The 20,791-nt window shown below is 38.6% G+C and overlaps 1 protein-coding gene across 7 annotated transcripts in view; it reads right to left on the bottom strand.

Moving 5' to 3' along the window:
* FSIP1 (fibrous sheath interacting protein 1) overlaps positions 1–20,791 on the bottom strand; it is a 207,893-nt gene that overhangs the window by 106,021 nt on the left and 81,081 nt on the right. The window lies entirely within an intron of this gene.

Here is a 20,791-nt window from a genome sequence, read left to right as displayed (position 1 = left end):
AAATCCTGCTGAAAGAATCTTTTTAAAAAGACCAAAATAAACATAAAGGCAGATCAAGTTGATGGACTGGAAGATACAACATAACAAAATTCATAGAACCATATGTGGGGGAAAAAAAAGTCATTTTTCTGTATGTTAATTAAAAATGAAACACCTTTAAAGACACATTTGAGACCATTTAAGCTTAAGAAATTACTGTTAATTTTGTTAGGTGGATAATGGCATGGTGATTATATTTCTAAAAATTCCTTATCAATTACAGATTCTCACACTAAAGTATTTATGGGTGAAATGACCTGATGTCTTAGGTATGCTTTAAAATAACTCCAAGTGGGATAGGGTCAGGAAGGGGGACATGACCTTGATAACTGTTGAAGCTAAAGATGGGTGACAGGTACCTAAGTTTTCATTACACTCTTCTGACTACATTGTTGTTTGTGTTTGAACTTTCCATCCTAAATCGTTTTTTAAAATAAACTAAATTAAAAAATAATAATAAACTAAAAAACAACTAAATAATAATAATAATAATCTAAAAAATAAACCAAACGTGATTCAGCGAGGACATTAAGGTGTATGGGCAACATTATTCAAAAGTTGGGGAACAGAAATTCTGGCTGTGATTCCTGTCTGCCTCACTCACCATTGTATCCTTCATGCCAAACACAATACCTGGCACACAGGACATAGGACACAGTCCATAAATTGTTGCTGAATGAAAAACAAGTGGTAAGCAAACAAAGGGTCAACTTCAGCCCTGTAGAAGCACATAGCACCAAGAATCACAATGAATTATTTTCCTTAAGTGAAATCCAAGTAGGGGAAACTGGCTGAAAATCTTTCTTGAAATGTTCAAAATCCAGATCCATCCCTCATTCCTTCCCTTCCAAAATATCTCAGCCCACACTAGTTTTCTGTTTTGTGAACCCTTATAGTAAATGATCTCAACAATTTTTTAGTAAATAAAATACCGTGTTGAACTGTCCTCTTATGTCTGGTGTCTGAGCTCTGGCTTTCTCATCAGATGATGAGAATGAAAATACCTACCCTGGATTGAGTCCTCACCATATATCCAAACACTGTCCTAAACACTGTGCATTCAACCCTGGGAGATCAGTTATCCTTATCTGCACTCACAGATGAAGAAACTAAGGCATAGAGAGGTCAGGTAACTTCTCCAAGGTCATACAACTAGTAAGAAACAGAGCAGAGAACTCAACATAGGCAATTTGGCTCCATAGTTGTCTCAACAGTGCCTCTTACAAGGATCTTGAGAACCCAGCCTCCACAATACATATTTTTGTATTCTTCTCAGCAACTATCACCTAGCACAGTATTGGGCATGAAAATAGACACTTTACAATCTAAATGATTAATGTGTCATGCAGGCTCTTGCAAATTCAGAGAACATCTTTAGGGAAAATTTTTAGCTAAAGTCTGCATCATTCTAAGGAGATCTCCTGTAGTTTCTTTATGTTTTATTTAATTCCACCATAAGAATTCCCTGGACAAAATATATATAATATATATTATATATATATATATATATATATATATATATATATATGTGTATATATATATACACACACACACACACATACATATATAAAAATGTGTGTGTGTGTGTGTGTGTGTGTGTGAGAGAGAGAGAGAGAGAGAGAGAGAGATGACAAAATGTTAGTACTTAATCAGACGTTAAGATTCTTTATGAAGGGGCGCTTGGGTGGCTCAGTCATTTAAGTGACTGACTCTTGATTTTGGCTCAAGTCATGATCTCACAGTTTTGTGGGTTCAAGCCCCACATCAGGCTCTGCACACTGACTGCCTGTGGAACCTGCTTGGGATTCTCTTTCTCTCCCTCTCTCTCTGCCCCTTCCCCACTCATGCTCTTTCTCTCTCTCAAAATAAATAAATAAACTTAAAAAAAAAAAGGTTCTTTATGTAAACATTGCCGATAATGAACCCCAAAATAATACTAGTAAAAATCCTCCTAGGGAAATTTATTTTATAACCTAGTTTAAGTCCTTTACTACCAATGTTTTCCCCTACCCATGTCCCCTAAACACACACACACACACACACACACACACACACACACACACACACACACACACAGAGGAGCCTTCAAAGATTTCTTGTCACTGAGGACATAAACTCCCCAATTCCCTCTGGGAATTTTGATCATTTTTTTAATGTTTATTTTATTTTCGAGAGAGAGGAGAGACACCACAAGCAGGGAAGGGGCAGAGAGAGAGAAAGGATGTGAAGCTGGCTCCACACTGACAGTACAGAACCCAATGTGGGGCTCAGACTCACCAACTGTGAGATCCTGGCAGGAGCTAAATTCAGTTGCTTAACCCACTGAGCCACTTGATCCTTATTAATATCTCTCACTAAGTTTGTTTTGGAAAACCTCAATATTTGACACAGTTCTGGATTACATGTGGTTTAAGGATTAAGAAATGATTACAGTCAGCTATCTACGGTTCTAATGAAGTATGTGCTTGCTGAACATAGCTTATCTGAAAAAAAAATTTTTTTCTCAGAAGATGAGTTTTCCCCATTGATCTTTTTCTTCAACACTATCCTACTAAAGAAAAACTTAGCTTAAAAGAACACGAAAGGCTTTTAATGAAATTTCACTGCACCTGGCCATCATCCAAAATTTAGTGAGGTCCCACAATACACTCCGGATACTGTGCATGTCTTCTGTATATTTACATGTGAGCTCATTTCAATGAAATGGTAAACTACTAAGCTAGGATTTTCAAGTTCAATTCAAATCTTTGCTGACAAAATTAGCAAAAAGGATAGCAAAAAACATCCAGCTAATAAAATTAATTTCAAAGAATGAATTAGAAGTAGAACAGTTTTAGTGACCATAAAGCAGAAGTAAAAACATTGTCCTATCAAGGACAACATTATGCTAACTAAATTCTCCATCTGTATCTGAAAAGGATTCTGCCAGAAACCCCAGCACTACAGGCAATCTACCTCTGATACTCAAATCGCCATTGGCAAGAAAATACAGACGTGACAATGTGACCACTAGGTGGCATGTCCACACCATTTCTTTCATCCTTACACCATCTATCCGGGCTTTCCCACAAGATTCAAAACGCAAGTGTCTCACTTTAACAAAGAAAACAAATTTAGAAAACATATTTTTAATGAAACATGCTTCCTGTAACTTTCTGCATATAACGCTTTGGTATGTAATCATAAAAGGCTATCTCACCAAACTAATTGTAATTTGATGTTCTGTCTCCCTCTCTCTTTGGCAGTGTATCACTCCAATATGACAATATAGAATTGGGATAAATTTAGTTTCATTCTCTTCTGTCATAAATAGCTTCTACACATGTATAACAAGAATCCTTTCTGCCCCTCCATCATGTAAGGTGGCTAATACACGTGTCTAAATGAGAAAAATAAAATACAATAAACGGTGACCTCTATTCCTTTTCAAATCCCAGCAGATGATGGCAAATGCCAGGTGACCCAGCACCCAGGGTAGAATGTACATCATTACTCCTTCCATTTAAAAGACATTTTTAAATAGGTCTAGGCTGTGACCCTGCAGCACTCACAAAAAAATTTGTAAATTTCTCAAGACCTGGGTGGCACATTTAGCTCAAAAGGGGAAATCTGAGTAATGGGCATTTTGTTCAGTTGAAATTTTTAAAATTGTGTCTGTTGGCATGGTGCAATTTACTTGTATTTGCAAAATATCACCTCAGTTCTGTCTATTTATTTGTTTTTATTTGCAAAATACCGCCTCAGTTTCAGATGGCTGCAAATAGGCTGGATCTCAAGTAAAGGTAAAAGTTATGTGTGGCTTCTTGTAAATCTCAGTCTCTCCTTTGCCTACCCAACCTGTGTCCTCTACCTGTCAGCTTCTTGCTGGATAACACCTCCCGCTGATGACACTCAGTGCCCTTTCACCTCTCAAACTAATCAAAGAAGGGCTAGAATGAGCCCTTTCCATTCTAAAGCAAATACATGCTGGTCATTTGCAGAGTAGGTCCTTCCCTCCCATGTGGTCCCCTGACCCTTTGTTACCTGCCTTTATTTTAGCCCATAATACCTCACACTGTAACTCTCTACAAGAGGGTCTCCTCCACTGGGATAAAAGTTTGTCAAGAAAGAAGACTGGGTCTTAATCAGCATTCCCTAAACCTACTATATGTTTGTAAATAAGTTTTGTCAAAAATGCTTGTTTAATGGAGGTATCCTCTTGCCTTGCCCTATTTACATTTTAAGCCTCTTTTCTGCGGAAAGAAAGACTTTACCTCCATTTGATGCAAGAGTTATTAATTTTAGAGTTCAAGAACCAGCTTTTCTGTACATGTATGCAAGCATTTTTCTAGGAAAGAGCTTCACAGCTTTCATCAGATTCTTCAAGAGGTCTCTAATTCCAAAAATTCAAAACCGAACTATGCTAAAGAACTTTAGGTGTAAGCAATCAGAAAGGAGGCGTATTACTAGGTACAGGGGCCTTTCCACCACCCCCAGAACCATCTTATTAGGCAGCTACCTACTTTGCTCCTTGATGATGTCTACTGAATACAACATAGACCAACTTGTCCCTACTAAGAAAACCAGACCAGTTGGTTCCAAGGTTGTTACAACCATATGTAGTCACAAAATAAGCACTTTAAAGAAACCACAACTATAGGCAGACGATAATGATTAGACAATATATACAGCAAACCCTCTCATCAGAAAGATAAAGCCATACTGAAATCAAAGTATTATATTTATAATAATAACAAAAAGATTAGTTCCTTAAATGTCCAAACAAATGGTGTATATCACCAAAGTCCTCCGAGGGAAAAATACTGGAAGCAAATGTGGCATCATATGGGTACATTATTATTTTGTTTCTACCATTCATCTTCCAGTATGGGTTTTGTTAAGTCACTCATTTCTCCCGTCAGAAATAGTCTCTTCCACTCTCCCTCTAACCAACATCTAAACTGTCAATCAAAACCAACCTTCTAGGTAGGAGGCCAGCACCTGTGTACTAAGCTTTCGGGGGCAGGGTTAGATTCAGATGGTTCATAGTGGAGTTTTTCTGATGAATTATAAAATCCTGCCTTGGCCCAGTCTCAGAGACCCTTGAGCAAATGTTAGCTGAGATGTGAATGAAGCCGTGAGAAAGGACTTTTTCCAAACAGCGCAAGCCAAGCTACCCAATTTTCTGCCATGTCCCAATCCAAGCCTCAGAGGAACTCCCCACTGCATGGGGACAAAAGGGCATCCTCACCAGGAGGGGAGGAAAAGGCACCATAGAGCCAGACCACAAGAAAGAGAAGAGTTACCCAAAGCCTACTGCCACTAATTCCCGGCCACTTCTGGCCAGAGCATTGCCCCAGAGTCTACCTGCCTCTGGATGAGGAAGAGGACTGGAATAGAAAGAGAAATAGGGAGGGACCAGGCCAAGCCACTTCCCATTCCAAAGAAGTCATTCTGCCCAACTCCAGCCAGTGGAAGAAGAAAAAAAGAGAAAACGGCGTATGTTCACGTGTGATAGCTTCACCCCTAGAAAATGGGGTCCGGTCAGGGCTTCAAAGTAGAACAGTATTCCTCCTCTTTGGGAATGGAGTATCTTTCCCTAGACTGTTAGATGGAGCAGGGAAGAGGCCTTGGACTCAGACTTGAGGACAAATCTACCTAGCATGATTTCCAAGGTACTTGGGAAAGTTCCACTCCTGCCACAGACTTAGTCTCCACATGTATTCTTCATTTCACAAAGTTAATACAATCTACTATTTCTAGGCAGAGGTTAGGTATCAGGTACATTCATTCTGAACTAAATAAGACATAGCCCCTGTCCATAGCTTTATAGAAAAGCCAGACATGTGGCAGAGCAAGATTGATAAAGGACATGACACTTGGATACATCTTTTAAGGGTAAGATAGTAAAATACAGGGGGAGGAATACATATACAAAGACTTGGTTGCATGAAGAATCTTTATGTGTTTGGGGAACAGCAAGTAGTTGATGGTGGTGGGTGCACTGGGCAGACGGGGAGCTCTATAAGAGCTGGGTTGGAAGAGAGGCTGTGACTAAGGGGTTAAGGCCCATACGTTCCCAGCCAGGGAATCTGGATATTATCCTAAAGGTTACGGGGCTATTCTAATATGGGTAAGCAGGAGAATGACATTAGAAAGACCATTCTTGTAGCAGTGTGGAAATAGACTGGAGGGATGGCTATCGGAGGGCCTATTAATTTGCTGAGGCAGAAAAGGATCTGAAAGACACTGAGGAGGAAGAATCCCCTGACAGGACTTCCTTCATAACTGTGGGGTCGGAAAATATAGTCCCATCTCTTATTTTTCCAATTTGTTGTTTTTGAGACCCCAGAGATCTATGATATTAGCAGCAATTCCAGTATCTCCCCCTAGAAGCTGCTTGCCCATCCCTCCCCTCAAAGTGTTCAAGAACTCTGTGGTCTGTTCTGCTTCCAAACACCAGGCTGAAAGAGAATGGAAAGTTCGATCAGGCCACAATGGGTCCACCCTTCCAGCTGCCATGGCTCCTGGTAAAGCCACAGAGTTGCCATTTTTGTCCACTACTGCCATGAACCCTTGTGTCCCAGATTCCTGCAGAGATTACAGCAGTGCCTCATATCAGGGACCCCAGGGTACTGCTGTTTTACCTTCACTCACATATTCAGTCAAAGGACCAGTCCTGTCAGTAGGAAGGACCAGGCTCAATCAGTAGAACCTTCCCCACAAGCCTCCAGAGGCCCTAATGTTAAGTTTGGGTCACCAATTCAACTTCCTCCTTCCACCACGGTAATCTTTCCTTTAGGCTCCTTGGAATATTTCCTTGCGAGGGACCACAGCTGGGGCAACAACAGTCCTTTAGGGAGGTTCTGGTAGACGTGATCCAGGAAAGAGAAAGGGGTTAGAGTCTGGTTCCTTTTCCTCTCAGGAGGGTCCTTGGCTCCTATACTGGCAACCAACAGTGCACAGTAAAGGATACTAGCCACAGTGACTTTGTCCAGCAGCCAATCTCCAATGGCTCTTCTCCTAGAAAGAGGGTATTATATGCCTTATATTTGCAAAGCTAATAGGGTCTGTTCAAGTGTTTAGGGAAAAAGTGACTTTCTACATCCACCTGAAGAGCAATGTGCCTAGACATTTTACTCAACTTAAAAAATGGAAGAGAAGATGTGAAGTGTTTAGCCTTGGTGACCAGGCAAGTGGTGATACAACTGCCCCTGTTCAGTCAGTCCCATCAATAGCGCAGCACCTACATATAGGATATGACTTTGGGCAAATTAGAAAAGGCGCCCATCTGGGTGGAAGCAACCTTGCTGAAGGGCGTGGCCAGTAGAGCCTTATAGGTAAAGAGAATGTCTCCCCTTCCTTCAGGTGAACTCGGGAGCATGCCAGTGAGCAGGGCTCACCAAACGGGCACAGTAGATTTCAGCCCCTTCTTGTCCCCTAGCCAGACACCTCTGGGCGGTGCACCATGACCCAGGAGCCCTGCCTGAGGTTGCCATAGCTGAATATTCTTCTTCAAGAAGTGAAGTTGTGGGATGAGTCTCTGACCTTGGCAAGTGAGGGTCCTTTCTCCCCAGGCTCATCCATTAAAAAGAAGTAATCTCAATAAGGTAAGATGGGGCAGCAGAAAGGACTAAAGGGTGCGCAGTATTTTCATGGGGGCTGGGGTTGATAGGTCTCCCAACGGATGTGATGCTTACCTAGCTCTGCTCTGAAAAGAGAAAGTCTCTAGTTCTCTCACCCACTGTGAATAGCCAGTTCTCAAGGGGGCAGTCATCAGACTACTTTTTCACAATTCTTTCAACAGGCTTACAGCCCTGTGAGATAGATGATTGATAGATAGATAGATAGATAGATAGATAGATAGGCAGGCAAAAGGCATTTTTTTCCAAAGATGTATTTATTTTTGAGAGAGCTCAGGTTGGGGAGGGGCAGAGAGAGAGGGAGACAGAGGATCTGAAGCAGGCTCTGGGCTCTGCACTGACAGCAGAGAGCCCGAGATGGGGCTCAAATTTGGAACCATGAGATCATGTCCTGAGCTGAAGTCAACACTGGACAATCAACCTACTGAGCCACCAGGTTCCCGCTAGAAGGCATGTTGTTTTAAGGAACTAGAATACCAATTATTTGCCAAAAGGGGGAAAAAATCGTTTTTTATTTTATGCTGCCAGTAACATGCTAAATTTTGCAGAATGCTAGCAAGTGGTTCTCTTTAAGTGCTTCGAATTATGGTCATTTTCTATAGAATCTAACAAAAATATAAAGAATGCTGACAGGAAAAGATATTTAATCGAGAGCTTGCTAAGTACATAAGCTTAACAGTGGAGGGAACGTCCAGTGAACAAGTGACATGAAGTGGAAGGAAAGAGTTCCCCCAAAGGAAGATGAGACTTTCATTCCAACACCAGCTGCACCACAAGCTAACTGTGTGGCCTGCAGCAACCACCTCATATTAATCTCTAAATTGCCCGGTGTTGAGGGTTGTTTAAACACATAGTTTGTGTCGAAAATGATTCGCAACTATAAACCACTATTCATCTGTATTATAATTATGTCCCTACAAATTGTGGTTATTAGTTCACATCCCAAATCTACCTAAGCATTAAACACTATTTTACACATTTTAAAAGGACATTATAAAGTTTTGAATTACATTTTGGCTAGAAAAAAAATTCAGAGTTGTTTAGGGAAAAAATAATGCATCATCGACATCTTCAATTCCATGTCCTAAATAAAGGGTTTAATCCCATCATATAACACAGCAAAGCCTGTTAACCTATAAAAGGAAAGCACTAAACCCTTAATTTAAGGACTAGTTACAACTGATTAAAGTAAGGATACTTATAATTTAGTGTGTAAGAATGTATGCTGAAATATAATTAGTGCCTACGAATTAAAGCAGGATGGCTTAGGCTAATTCACAGAAAGCTATTGGAGAGACGACCCTGGGTTTTAAGAGAAAGAAAGAAAAAAAGAAAAAGAAAAGAATGATCCTTGTGTTTGCACAGCAGCTAAGCAGCTTAATGTTCCTCTAATCAATGTGAATGGAAAGAAGGGGGAGTGGGAGCCCTTTCCATCACATCAGCCCACACCCTGCCTGCAGCTCTCCCGACGTGGGTGCCAGCAGAAGGCGCTGGGCTCGGTGCCCTCCGCTCACTTCCCGGCTTAATTGATATGGTAATTAGAGCTCTGTTGCCAGAAGGGAGAGCATCTGCCAAAAGTAAAGTCCCCACAATAACAAAACTGACATATGCTGTGATATCGCCAAAGTGCTGACTAAGGAAATTCTTTTATCTCCTTTTGAAGCCATAAAGCACTATTCGTGTTATTACTAGCCGGGAATTTTTAACAGTCTTGCACTGACAGCAATTATTTAACACATGCTCAAAACAATAGTTTCACACCACTTAATAAACCTTTGAGCTCTGTGCCTTCCAATGCTCTCACTGGCTGGATTTTATGGTCTAGTAGCTCCTGAACAGCCAAGTATACACATCGCAAAAGCAGTATAAAAATGATTTGAAACAGCCTTCCTTTGTGCCCTCACAGATCCATTAAATGAACGGGGCGAGCTCCATGATCATGGGCTAATTAAAAGATTTGTCCACTTTACTCTCCATGCTGAGCTACTGCAATAAATCTCTGGGGAGGAATCAAGCTGAGGGCACAGCTGTTGACCTACCCCTATATCTAATTTTTTCTAAACATCTGCCAGAGTGAGATTTCAGTATTTTAACCATCTATTTAAGATAGGGCCGTATTATTACCTTTCTCGGGAAAAAGAATTCAGTCATTCAAGTATTTGAACACCGACTCTGCTAAGCCTGAAATAGTACGGCAACATACAAAGAGGAAAATCGAAAGCACTGCCTTCTATTATCTAATTGAGGAGCTCTGAGCATGTAATGATGGTAGAGGCCATATATGTTTACAGAACTCTCCTAGAAGTCAGGAAATGTGGGTTATGGGCAAACCATCTAAGTCCCACATCATGGTGTCCTAACCTGTAACAACAGAGGTAGTAATGATTCCACCACCAACTTCCAAGGTTATCATGAAGTTCAGAGAACCAAACTGTAGGGACGACCACTTTGCAAACTATCATGACAGGTTGGGATCTTTTTGTTTTGCACTCTGATTTAAGGACTTTAATATGTAGCCATCTTAGCCACTGAGGCCTTGTGACCTCACTCCATTTACTGTGAGTTATCACTGGGAGTTCTCTAACTCTGTCAAAAATACAGAAATCAGAACATCAAAGTTTTTTAAGAGTTATGAAATTTGTCTAAATGGAATATATGGTTTAAAATTGATGGCTACAAAACAGCAAGCATTATAATACAAAGTCAACTTTAAAAAGATCCAAATTATATACATATTAAAATTCTTAATAACTACTTAAGTTCATGTCTTAATACGTATTTATGTGCAAGGTTTGAATTACACTATGACCCATTCTTCAAAGGCATTTTTATCCAACTAATCAAAGAGTTAAAATATACCTCATGTGAGTTAGGTACCCTAGAAAATATTGTAATAAATATCTATTTTCTTAGCCCATTTTGTAATAAAGATGGACTGTCAGCGGGGCTTACATTTTCTCAGCATACAGAATTAGAGAACCATAGGGTTTAGAACACTTTGTCTTGCTTTTCTGTGGCTTGTGCTTCCCTAACATTTGTATATGTCAACATGTTACCTGTTTTCTTAAACTGCAAACAATAGCCACGCCCACTCTAAGAAAAGTCCTAGCTGCCCGCCAGGAGTTGGTCCTCGACCTCTACTATAGGATACACCATGCTGGTTATGCCTTTGGCGTTCTCTGCCAGCCAGCCCTCCAAGGCCATCTATTCCCCACTCATTTCCTCATGGCATCCAGGACCCGATTGTCCACCGCTCTGCTTGTCTCACTCCACTCTTTCTCTCTGAATACCTCAAGCTTTACCTGTCCTGTTTTCTTTCCTATCTGCCAAACTATCAAATATGTCCTTATACACTTTATCCTTCAGGATCTTAAAATTATTGTTCAGGTACTCCCATTATTTATATATGTATTTGTTTTGTGTCCCCTCTCTGACTTTAAATTCTTAGAGACATGAATTTAACATGTTACCATATTTTATAGTCAATCTTACCATGTTTATTTTCATATCCAAAAGCACGACAGTGGATGAAAACATCACTTGGTGGGTAGACTTTCCACACTACGGAAAGCCCTATTTTTTATTATTTTATTTTATTTTTAATAAATATTTTAATAAATTTTAAATTATTTAATTTAAATATATGAATAATTTAAATTTCAAAGTATTTAATAAATGTTTAAATAAACATTTTAATGTTTAATGTTTAAATAGACATATTTTATTTTATTTTACTTATTTTTATTTATTTATTTTAATTTTTTAGAGAGAGAGATATGTGAGCAGGGAAGACGGGCAGAGGGAGGGAGAGAGAGAAACGTAAGCAGGAGCCACACTTAGCCCAGCGCCCAATGCTGGGATCAATCCCACGACTCAGGGATCATGACCCGAGCTGAAATCAAAAGTCAGACCCTCAACTGACTGAGCCATCCAGGCGCCCCCAGAAAGCCCTATTTTTAACAGGTATTTCAAATCTTTTTTCCACCCCCAGCTTTACTGAGATAAAATTGACACATAGTATGATGTAATTTGAAGGTAGACAGCACGTTGATTTGATATGTTTATGTGTTCCAAAAACATTGGCTACCCACCTCTATCCCATCACATAGCTTCCATTTTTTTTCTGTGGTGAGGACACACAACATTCAAGCACGTGATTCCATCTCCGTATTGGGCAGCAAGTATTTGAAATTTTAATATCTGTTAAGAGTTCACTGACTGCTGGATGTTGCTTTGAGGAACGGTCTCAAAATTTTCTGAAGGATAGTCTTAGGACATTGATGTTGATTATATGTGTTTTCAGATAATGTAGGAACAGACTGAATAAAAAGAAACACTGCATTTGTTCATTCTCGGCTGTTAACATTAAATTAAAATATTAAAAGCAGACTCCCTCAAGAAAGTACCCTCTTCTATGTTTTTACTTGTCACTGCTTATCTAAATGTAGATCCAAAGACATGGAGCTAAGAAGAGATTATTAGCAGAAAACTTCAAAGCTAGCGCCTGGCATTTTAGCAACTGCATAATTAGATGGCGATTTCCTTGACATTACTTACTCAAAACATACTCTAGAGATGATGCAGGGCTTAGACCTGAAAGGATAGAAATACTTTTGATGGATCATTTCAAGAAACACAAAGCAAGTTACAACAGCCAACATGTATTTCTCATAAGTGACTCCATATGATAATAAGTTAGAGAAACAGCACCTTGCAAATTTTTTAAATACTGGAAAACAGTAAGTAGAGTTAGCATTTTGGAAACAGCTAAATCTGTAACATATGTGACAAAGAGCATATGTTCTAAATATAGCTTTTCAGTAAAAGAAGTGAAACACCTTAATAAAAAAAAGATACAAAGAAGGAATACAAACCACTAATTAACATATAAAAACATGTCCAAATTCATTACTAACCAAACAAATGCAAGTTAAAGCAACAATATCATTTTTAAACTATCAGGTTGGCAAACATTTTTAAATGATAATAATATTGGCATAGATGTAGCCCTCTGGATCACAGTTAGTTTAAAAGTATAAATTAAATATCATCTTTGGAGGGTAATCTGGCAACATATAACTAAATTCTTTACACATATGCTCTGACTTAACAATTCCACTCAAGAATTTATCCTAAGAAAGTAATTCAAAAAATGCGTAGACAAGGTTGCTCGCTGCATTTTGCCTTATAATTTTAAAAATATTAATTATAACTAGACATGAACAAATAGAGGACTGGCTCAAATATACACACACAGTAGCATACTATTTATAATGATGAGGTTGGTAATACTTTCTTAACATGATAATTTGCCCATGATGCATTGTTAAATCAAAGAGCAGCTATAACATGTATGCAGAGTATGATCACAGTTTTATAAAGAGGCCAAGAAACAAAAGGAGTCTGGGGGGGATGGGTATTGTAGGTGGAGGTGTGAGTATGTGGGGAGTATGTGAACAGGAAAAAATGGCAGGCAGAATAATGGCCAAGGGTTGTCTACATTTGCATGATAGGTCATCTTTGTAGGTGACATTATGGGTGATTTTTCCATTCTTCTTTATATTTTTCAGATGGCCCGAATTCTCTAAAGATCCATTTTCACTGTGAAGCTAAATTTAAATCATAACCAGGTATGCATAATTACTTCATTATTAGAGGACTCTTTCAACAAATTCTCCTTTATCTTCAGAGGCAGTCATATATTCTTTCTAGTTGGGCACAGGAGACTCCTTTGTCTTGACAAAATATGTCTCTACTTCTTGTATGTCCACAGAGACCCTTTAAAAATGTGCTTTACTGGGTGTTATACATAGGGGATGAATCACTGAAATCTGGAAATCAGTGGATTTCACTGGAATCGGTGAAATCATTATTGCACTATAAACTAACTTGGATGTTAAATAAATAAATAAATAAATAAATAAATAAATAAATAAATAAATAATTTTTTTTACTGTGCTCTAACACTCCCAGTGATAGGTATTTCAGTGGAGGCAGGAACTGAGATGTCAGAGTGTTGCTACTCATAAATAGAGTATATGATGCTGGCTGGCCAAAAAAGAAAGTAAAGAACTAGATATCCTTTGGAATAACATTAGGGAACTGGGATTAATAATAATCACATTAGCAAATAACACCCCAAAAAAGATTGTTGTGATATTCTAGCTTCTAGAATCAATACCAAACAGTTGATATCAAGCCCAACGGCTATAAAAATGAAGTAATAAAGTCTTCCCTGTGTTCCCCAAATTTGTCTTCACTCATCTTTCCCAAATTAAGGAAGAACAAAGGCCTGTAACAGCAGAATGGTAAAACAGGTTAAGTAAATTCCCACCATTTTTGATTGACATTAGGGATAATTCTAAAAAGACACAAATAGTGTCTTACTCCTTAAAATACCCAAGAGGTGAAATTGAGAGTATTAGTTCTGTTTCCAAGCTTACACATGCGGTTTCAATAAATCTTGCATTTTGATTTTCATTTGTTGGCCATACTTTTTTTAGATCGTATCTAACAGCCCAGGTCAGACTCACTTCAAAAATATAGTTGGACACTTTCCATAAGATCTTTTTCCTCACCATTGTTAGAGTCTCCTAGAAATTTTGTAATGCCTATTTCTTCCACAACCTGGAAAACTAGAAACTTTGATGAAAATTTTTACTTTTTGTTTTAGAACCAATATAGCTATACAGCACATAAATTACTTTGTTCTTTTCCAGAACTGCCTTGTCCAATACAGTAGTCACCAGCCACATATACACCTAAAATGTGGCTAGTCTGCATCATAAGTATAAAACACATATGGGGTTTCAAAATGTAATATGAAAAATGTGTGTAATGTTTCATTAATAATTTTATATGGATTACATATTAAAGCAACAATATTTTGGATATATTGGGTTAAATATGATTTCTTCTGTTTCCTTTTACCTTTTTAAAATGGCTATGAGAAGATCAAAGCTACATGAGTGGTTTATGCTGTATTTCTTTGCACAGTGCTGGTCTACAGTGTTGGTTCATCATTTCAAGATTCTTTATTTATTTTTTAAAAATTTTTTTAATGTTTATTTTTGAGAGAGAGAGAGTGTGAGTAGGGGATGGGCAGAGAGAGAGGGAGACACAGAAGCTGAAGCAGGCTCCGGGCCCCGAGCTGTCAGCACAGAGCCCAATGTGGGGCTTGAACCCACAAACCACGAAATCATGACCTGAGCCGAAGTCAGATGGATGCTTAACTGGCTGAGCCACACAGGCGCCCCTCAAGATTCTTATTACCATTTCTATAATTCTGCAAACACTCGATATTCCCTTTAAATAATGGGTCTTCACCAGGGGCAGTTTGCAGGAGGTTTGCTCCCTCCACCATATTCTGTAAAATGCCTATTGCTAATTACTCGTTTTCCTCCAAAATGACTTCTGTGTTTACTGGCACTTCCCCTGCAACATTCATCTGAGCACTCAGTGCTTCTTGCCATCAGTGTTATCCCCCTTGATGTCCTGCCCTCTGCCACATACACTTTAGCAATGGGAGAGGTTACAGTCTGCCTCTACTGGTGCTAGGTGTTTAAATTCATGTTTGAGGTTCAAACTCACGCCAAACAAGGCAGACAGATACGTTGAAGTGCCAGGGCAATTCCCCACCAAAACTCATTAATCTCTCCAGTGCGTTAGCATGTAATGTTAACCATTTTACACCCGACTGGAAGTAGGCTACTGTATCAGTTAAAACTGCTTTCATAAAAAATTAAAAAACACACAACCTTCCTCACATCACCAAGTTTAGTTTGCTATTCTAAATTAAGAACTAGGTCAGAAAAGATGCATAACATCACTAGTCACCGGGAAAATGCAAATCAAGACCACGAGATATCACTCTACAACAGTCAGAATGACTAGTACCCAGAAGACAAGAAATAACAAGCGTTGGTGAGGATGTGGAGAAAAGGTAACCCTTATGCCCTGTAGGTGAAAATGCAAACTGGTGCACCCACTGTGGAAAACAGTATGCGGGCTCCTCAAAAAATTTGAAATAGAATTACCATATGATCCAATAATGCCACTACTGGGTATTTACCCAAAGAAAGTGGAAACAATTCAAAAAGATACATTCACCCCTATGTTTATTGCAGTATTATTTATAATAGCCAAGATATGGAAGCAACCCAAGTGTTGAGTGATAAGTAAATGGATAAAGAAAATGTGGTATGGATATATATGTATACACACACACACACACACACACATATATATATATATATATATATATATATATATATATATATATAATGGAATATTACTCAGACATAAAAAGAATGAAATCTCGCCACTTGTATAAACATGGATGGACCTAAAGGGTATTATGCCAAATGAAATAAGTCAAACACAGACAAATATCATATGACTTCACTTATAGGTGAAATCTAAAAAACAAAACAAATGAACAAACAAACAGAAATAGGGACCCACAAATACAGAGAACAAACTGGTGGTTGCCGGGGGCAGGTGGATGAGGGGATGGGCAAAATGAATAAAGAGGAATGAGGGGCGCCTGGGTGGCTCAGTCGGTTGAGCGTCCGACTTCGGCTCAGGTCATGATCTCGCGGTCCGTGAGTTCGAGCCCCGTGTCGGGCTCTGTGCTGACAGCTCAGAGCCTGGAGCCTGTTTCAGATTCTGTGTCTCCCTCTCTCTGACCTTCCCCCGTTCATGCTCTGTCTCTCTCTGTCTCAAAAATAAATAAATGTTAAAAAAAAAAAAAAAAAAAGAGGAGTGGAGGTACAGGATTCCAGTCTTGGAATGAGGAAGTTACGGGAATGAAAGGTACAGCATAGAAAATATTGTCAATAGTATTGTAATAATGTTGTATGGTGACAGATGGCAGCCGTACTTACTGTGGTGAGCATAACATAATATACAGCATTGTTGAATCACTATGTTGTATACCTGAAACGAATTCAACATTGTGTATCAACTATACTTCAATCAAAGTAAGAAAGAGAATAAAAAGAAAGAATCAAACAAAGAAGTCAGAGGCAAGTAGACAAGGGATGAGCTGATGGCTTCAGGACGTCATTACTGCCCCACCTCCCTCTACCTGTGATCTCAAGATGTCACCTGAAGTGCCAGGCAAAATTGCTTTACTCCAACCCAGAAGAAGCGAAAGGATTAAGGTCAAAAGGCATATGTCAGCATCTTTCTCTTTCTCTTTTCATGAGGACATGTCGACTTCTATCCCATTGGCCACAATTGGTTTACGTAGCTACCCGTAGATACTGAGGGAATCTGGGATGGCAAGTATTTTTAACTAGGCGCTCGCTGTCCCAGGGTTTTATCAATAAGGAAGAAGGGTAAATGGATTTGGGGTAGGTCATTGGTAATGTCTACTATAGCTACATCTTTTACAATGAATACAATTGTAATTCTTTCCGAGAGATTGAAAAAATACTAGAAAGACTGAGATTACAGAAAAATCCAACACAATCCACAATCTCAATGTAGGGTACACAAATGCAAAAAGAGAAGCCTGGAGAATGTAATGTCTATTATATGAATCATGTCTTTTTACTGAACGCTTACTTGTTTGAAGCATTATCTTTGTGGGTAGTAAAAGCTCAACATAAAAGTTCAAACAACAAAAGTTCAGTCAACATACCAACAAAAACTTTTCTAAAAGCTCAGTTCATATCATATCAAACAACTGCTCAGAAAAACCTCATCGGCCTGCAATAGCTTGCTAATAAATATGACCCCATTTCACTTGTACAATTTTATTTGCCTTGTTCCCTTTCCGTCAGACGGGATAAAAGTAGACCCTTCATAACAGAAAGAGTTCTGTCCCCAAATTCCGACCTCCTGTCACAATCTGACTGAATATCAAATTCAGCATTCCACTATTACATTCATCTGAAGTATGGTTACTGTTGTCACTGGACGCCACTATCTTTTTCCTCTTTGCGAATCTTACTCACCACCACTAGAAGAGCTTTTTTAATAATAAACATGGAAGTGGTGCCTGGGTGGCTCAATCAGTTAAGCGTCCAACTTCAGTTCAGATCATGATCTCGCGGTCCGTGGGTTCAAGCCCCGCGTCGGGCTCTGTGCCGACAGCTCAGAGCCTGGAGCCTGCTTCGGCTTCTGGGTCTCCCTCTCTCTGCCCCTCCCCCCACTCATGCTGTCTCTCTCTCTCTCTCTCTCAAAAATAAATAAAATTTTTACAAATTAATAATAAACATAGAAACAGCTTTCAATACCGCATAAGCATTAAGGTCCCTGTGATGCCGGGTTGAGTTAGCTGGGCTGTGTTGGCCGTGGATGCTCAGCCAGCAGCTAGAAGCACATACTAAGTGACTCACTCCCAAACAAGAGCCCTGCAGAAGCCTGGCTCAGATTCTCACTTCAGCAAAATTTGAGTTTCTAAAATGTCATGTGTCTTTGTGTAATTAGCATAAAGTCAAAACTTTATATGATTACTCCATAAATGCTGATTTTGTTTACTGTTCCCTAAAATGGCCCTAGCTTTCCCACATCTGGCCCTTTTCCACAAAGTATCTTCTTTCTATAATGCTCCCTCCCCACTACACAGAGTGAAGCCCTCCTCGTTCCCCAAGCTTCAACGCGGATTTCACATTTTCCACAAAGCCTTTCCGGATCTCTTCCTACAATCATTTTCTAATTTGAACAAATATAGTACTTTCTTTGCACTTCTTGTCACCTGTCACTGGTTTTATTATATTTGTTTACTAGTTCTATGCTCTCCATGAGATTAAAGGCTGTACCCTCTATCTCACGTTTGACTTTTATACATACTAAATACACAGAAATTTGTTTCATTTAATTAAATCAGGATTTTCTTTTATTTCACAGAACAATTTAATCTTGCAACATTATTGACCACCATAGTTTTTCTTTCTTTCTTTCTTTCTTTCTTTCTTTCTTTCTTTCTTTCTTTCTTTCTTTCTTCCTTTTCTTTTTTTTAGGGAAAGGGCACATGCATACACATGTGAGCAGGGGGAGGAAGCAGAGGGATAGAGAGAGAGAATCTCAAGCAGGCTCCAAGCTCAGAATGGAGCCCAACATGGGGTTCAATGCCATGAACCTGGGATCATGACCTGAGCCAAAATCAAGAGTCAGACGCTCAATCAACTGAGCCAACCAGGTGCCCAGACCACCATGGTTTTTAAAATTTGATCATGAATTATGACCCTCAAAAGAATAATTAGCCCATTGCTTTCCATTTGGAGGTCCAGAGAAAAGTCTTAAAATATATCTGAGTGGATGGCTTTGAGGAGGGAAGAATGACTGTCCACAAGTACCTACACCAGGCATTCACTATTCTGCTCTGTAGCCCACTGGTGCCCCCACTCAATTCAAGCAGCAGAATCCTGTAAAGCAAAGTTTCTTGAGCTTCTGCAGAAAAATGAACAGATCTCCTGAAAGAAAAATCAGGACACAGGAATTTTGTGCCAATCCCAGGTGAGTTCCCATTTAAAACGTATCTTTAAGTAGCAAGAAGTTTTAGAATAATTAGGATATCTCAGTGTTTGGTGATCAGAGCAATTGAAACCAAAGCTGTGTTTGAAAATTGAAGCTGTGTGATTATAGTATCTACATCTTCTTTTGATTCCAATATGAGCTTAATTTCTGCCTAGAATCATCCCAAAGACATACTAATGGTTTGCTATGGATGGGAAGAAACTACAGAGAGAAAGCTTTGGCTTCTATTAGATTGAACTGTACAAAATTGCCAATACTCTTATCATTTTTGACCTATGAAAAGTGCAGTTACATACAGCTAACACTAATATTTTTTAAACTCTGGTATTTCATGTTATTTTAAAATTATATTCTAGAAATTTTGATTTGTAACAAAAAATACATAAATAATCCTTAAAAACGGATCAGGGATCAAAAGAATGAAAAGACAAGCCACAGAAGAAAATACTTACAAAACACACATCTCGTAACGTACTTGTATCTAAAATACACAACGAACTCTTAAAACTCAGCAATAAGAAAACAATCCAATTTCAAAATGGGCAAAAGATCTAAACAGACACCTTACTAAAGAAAATCTACGTATGGTAAATAAGCATCATGTTCAACTTCATAGGTCATTAGGCAATTGCAAATTAAAATGAGTCACCCCTATACACCTATTAGAAGGACTTGAATCAAAAACAATGACAATACCAAATGCTGACAAGGATGCAGAGGAAAAGAACTGTCATTTACTTCTGGTGGGAATGCAGTTGTAGAGTCACTTTGGAAGGAAGTTTGGCAATTTCTTACAAAGTCAAACATGGGTTATCATAGGATACAACAATCACATTCCTAGGTATTTACCCAAATAAGCTGAAAACTTATGTCCACGTAAAAACCTGCACCCAAATGTTTATAGCAGCTTTATTCATAATTGCTAAAACTTGTAGGCAGCGAAGATGCACTTTAGTAGATGAATGGGGTACATCCGTACAATTCATACTCTTTCTCGGAATAAAAATAAATAGCTTATTAAGCCACAAAAATACATGAATAAATCCTAAATACATACTGCAAAGTGAAAGAAGCCAATCTGAAAATTCTGCATACCATATGATTTCAATTATATGACATTCTGGAAATATGAAGACAGTAAAAATATAACATTCTGGAAAACTATGAAGATAGTAAAAAAAAAAAATCAGCAGTTGCCAGCAATTTATGGAAAGGAAGAAAGGAATGAATAGGGTGGAACAGAGAGGATTTTTAGAGAAATAAAAATATTCTGTATGATATTGTAATGATGGGTACTTGTCCTACATTTGTCAAAAGCCATGCAATGTACAATATTAAGAGTGAACCCTAATGTAAACTATGGACTTTATGGTTAATAATAATGCATCAATATTGGCTCATCAGTTATAACCAAGGTGCCAAGCAAAATGTTAATAATAGCGGAAGTGGAAGCAGGGAGTAATGGTGAGAGGGTATATGGAAATTCTCTGTACTTTTTGCTTCATTTTTTTCTGTAAACCTAAAACTGCTCAAAAATAGTCTACTAATTTTTTAAAGGCTACATACCATATAATTCCAAAAACCTTGCATTGTGAGTAACTTGTTCTGCGAGTGTTCTGCAAGACAAGCAAACATTTCTAATA

This window comes from Panthera tigris, chromosome B3, assembly GCF_018350195.1.
Source record: "Panthera tigris isolate Pti1 chromosome B3, P.tigris_Pti1_mat1.1, whole genome shotgun sequence".
NCBI lineage: Eukaryota > Metazoa > Chordata > Mammalia > Carnivora > Felidae > Panthera > Panthera tigris.
This window is presented reverse-complemented; position numbering and strand designations above follow the sequence as displayed.